General features: G+C 45.5%; 1 long non-coding RNA gene across 1 annotated transcript; it reads right to left on the bottom strand.

The window, feature by feature from the left end:
• Positions 1 to 1,369: 1,369 nt before the first annotated feature.
• Positions 1,370 to 3,572, bottom strand: LOC121039961 (uncharacterized). Its single transcript, XR_005795062.1, has 2 exons — positions 3,368 to 3,572; positions 1,370 to 2,001 (listed from the first exon to the last, which is right to left on the bottom strand). It is a non-coding gene; the product is annotated as an uncharacterized LOC121039961 (long non-coding RNA).
• Positions 3,573 to 3,880: the final 308 nt, after the last annotated feature.

Below are 3,880 nucleotides of genomic sequence, written 5' to 3'. Positions count from 1 at the left end.
TTGACTGGTGAGTCTCACTTATTGCTTTTCTGGCTGAGTCACTTCGTATGACCTTGACTTTTCAGTATTGATGGGTCTTTCTCTCTGGTCCAATTTCTTCTGCCTGTCAGTGCAAAGCCTAGCTGCTCTTTTGTTCTGAGTTGTGTAAAGGAAGGAGTGCTTCATTTAATACCCTTTCCTTCAAATGTACTAGTCTCTCTGTACATGGAATACCCATGGTTTGACCTCTGAAGAGGTTTCTCCTGGTGTGTGAGGGGAGAGGGGATTGGTACAGGAGGGAGCTTGAGATCAAAATGCCTTATAAACAGAGTTGCAGTCAATCCCATTTACAGTGCCAGCTTCAGAGGTTTCTGGATCCTTCCATTCTGAAGCCTTTCTGGAACTCTGCAGTGTCAACCTGACTGTTTCAGGGGTCTCTATGTTGCAATCTTTTAAGTTCTCTTTGGTCCAGAAGTTAATTACCATCTGTTTCCGAGATTTGAAAATTGTGTGCCTGTACTCTCTTGTCCTTGAGAAAGAAAGCTATGCTTCTCTGCCATTTTATGCAGTTTCAAGAAGGAGTGGGGGAAAGGTGTGTCCAAAAGAATATATTTAACCTCCATACTTAGAATATATCGGGAAGTCCCCATACAGAACCGAACAATGGTCACCTGGGAGGATGGGGCCACAGGTCTATTAAATGATGGGGACCATACGCTCATATATTTAATGAGTTGTTATTGGACTGTTTCGGTGTTTCTACCACGTTTTTGTTTATTTTGTCAAGAAAAGCACATTTTTTAAAACTTAGCTTCTCAGTCCAGAAAAAGTCGGAATAAACCATGAAGGTCAGGATTTGGGGGGATTTATTCACCAAATCCAGAGTTAGGTAAGTTACTTCTTGAAGTAGACAGAGATGGTTGTAAGAAAAATGAGAGTCTAATGATGATTGTGAATTTATGGAACATCGCATGATTTCAGCTTGGATGGTGGGAATGGGAAAGGGACTCGTTGATAAGGGCCGACCGTGGAAATCAGTCAGTAGACCTAAAAAGCCAAAGATCGCAGCCATGCTCTCTCACAAAACGTATTTTAGTGATGTTTGCCATAAGAGACCAAGAATTAAACTTGGCTCTTAGTCTAATTCAGTATGACATTTTCTATCGTGTATTTTCAAGGATGAAGCGAGCAGCTTGAAAGTAAGATCAGTCTACTAGCAGATTTTAAACGGAGATAAAATGAGTTTAGGAATGGAAGGCAATGAATAAAGATACTTCCAGTCTGTGGCATAGAAGGCTTTACTCTGCAAGCTCTGGGTGCTATAAGAGTTAAAGATTCAAGCTGGAAAATCTACAAAAAAAAAAAAAAAAAAGACCCATACACAACACTCTGAAAATCTATACTTTTTTAATGTCATTGCTCGTTGGTGCTAAGAGGTTCTCAAGAAAGTGAGTATCTTATATACCGTTTGTGCTGTAATATTTTATTACAGTGAGTGTACAGATTAGCTGTCTCAAAGATTCTTTTGAAATCAGATTGTACATCAAAACTGCATTGTGCCCTGCTAAGTAAGCAAATTTAAGAAAGAGGAGAAGGTGATGTCAAGACTTATTGCAAAATGAACAAATAAAGGAAAAAGATTTGCTTGGTGTTCAGCCTATTAAAGCATAGCAAAATGTCAGTCTTCATTTGTCAACTTAAATGTGTTTTTCCAAAACTTACAAAGATTCAGTCTGCCGAAAGTATCCTTTAGCCAGTGTTTGGACTCGAGAAATAAATTAGGCAACCTGAGAATGCAAAACAGATTATACCAATAATTTCTCATAGTGATTATTTACCGCATAAATATGTACATTACTAATTCAGATACAGAGAGCTGTTGACTTCTTTGTTCTTCTCCCAATTATAAAATTAATACGTGTATTTTTGTCCCCCAAAAGGTCAGAGGCAAATGTCTCTTCCACAATACTAGACCACCAGATACAACACGCACAAGCATTTCTCATCTCCAGGGATTTTTCCCTTCAAAAAAAAAAAAAGGTAAACATAAATTTTTAGAACACCAAGACCTGCCCCTCAAGTAGCCAGAGTGAAGAATTAGAAATAACCCAGAACATAGGTGACAACCAGGAACAACCAGCCAGGGCAGCAGACTTCGCAGGTGCCTGGAACCTGAAGAGGAGGGAGCCTGCAGGCTTTGTGAAGGGGCAGGATTGGCCTGAGGCCAGAGTTCTGTACTGGCAGCAGGTGAGCATTTGGAACCTTGGAACAGCAGGCAGGAGGCGAACCTGAATCCAAGGCCCCCCTCCTCTGGGCTAACACCTTCAGGCAGGCCCTGGAGGGTCCTGAGACCCCTGTACTCACCCAGGGACACACACCGGCTGAAAGAAGAAACCAACAGGACTCTCCTGGATTACAGTCATAACCTCTTAAAGGCAGGCAAACCCAGACACGGCCAGCCACTGTGAGAAGCGACAGAGACCGCAAATTAGACCCCAACAAATCAGACGTTGGAACTGAACCCAGAATGCACCAGGGCTCCCTAGGAAACAAGCTGAAGTCACCAAAATGAGTTTCACAACAACACAGAACATTGGGATTAAACAGATATACTTGCCAGATAGAATTTCTAGAAATATTTAATTGCTGGACTCAAAACCTCAATTCAGAGTTTGGGGTCCAGCCGTGGCTGAGTAGACCTATCCTTCTATCGTGCCGCACATATGCAGGGCTAGACTCCACGAGGCTGCATGGCAGAAGGCCACTACTGGGGGTCACGCCGTGCCAGGGGCATCAGAGTTCAAACCAGCAGGATGTGAAGACCTTAGGGAGCAACCCAACAATTCGATGAAAGACATGCCTTAAGAGTAAGACTTCTCTGTGGGCGCCTGAGTGCCTCAGTCCGTGAAGCGTCCAACCTTGGCTTGGGTGACGATCTCACGGTCTGTGAGTTCCAGCCCCACATCAGACTCTGTGCTGACAACGTGGAGCCTGCTTGGGATTCTCTCGCCCTGTCCCCCCGCCCCACCCCTGCTCCCCCTGGCTTATACCCTCTCTCTCTCTCTCTCAAAATAAATAAATAAACTTGAGAAAAGAGAGTAACTCTACTCTAAAAGCAATTCTAAACCCATCCTAATTAAACCGAAAATTAATCCACAATAGGCACAAGCTGATCTGCCTGTGCCTGTGTGACCACCTGCCCAAACAAAAGTATTCTATACCCTAAGCAGGAAAATGTGACCCTTGGCCAGAGGTAAAATGGAGCCTAGAAACGGACCCAGTGGTGGCCCAGATGCTTCAATCAGCAGATAGAAAGTTTAAGAGCGCTTATAAATATGCTAAAGGATTTAAAGAAACAGACTTTGAAAAGGGCACAGCTTTGACTCACCAGATGGTGAAGATGCTGAGGTGCCTCCTAAGTGAGACTTGCTGGAAGTCTGGGGTACCGGAGAGGACGGTCCACAGAGCAGTCGAGCCCTCCGTCATCACAGCGTCCGCGGCGAGCCCTGGGGCTCATCAGGTGCCGGCCAGGGCTGCGGGTGGCTGGGCACAGCCAGAAGCAGGAGCCGCCTTCTGCCCAAGTCTGGCGCATTTCCAAGGTTGTCCTGGGATCCCCCGGCCGAAGACAGGATGTGGGAGCAGTGATCGGGGTCGGGGCCCGGTCCCACGCTATCGGGATCCCAGATATACCACAGTTGCCTGAATTGAGCAGTGGGGGGGGGCAGGCAGTCACCAAATCCTAGAGGCGGTCACATCCTGCATGAACTTAGCACTGGAAAGACCACACAGGGAACAGGTGGAGCCTGGGAGCCTAGAGACTGGGCCACGCCAGGAGGAGAAAATCCCTTCCTCCTCCTATGTCCTTCCAGAACCCTGTAACTGACAAGGTTTAACACCAAGC

The sequence above is a fragment of the Herpailurus yagouaroundi genome, unplaced genomic scaffold, assembly GCF_014898765.1.
Source record: "Herpailurus yagouaroundi ecotype Mexico unplaced genomic scaffold, PumYag 181, whole genome shotgun sequence".
Lineage (NCBI taxonomy): Eukaryota > Metazoa > Chordata > Mammalia > Carnivora > Felidae > Herpailurus > Herpailurus yagouaroundi.
Note: the sequence above shows the minus strand (reverse complement) of the source record. Positions and strands in the feature narration are given on the sequence as shown.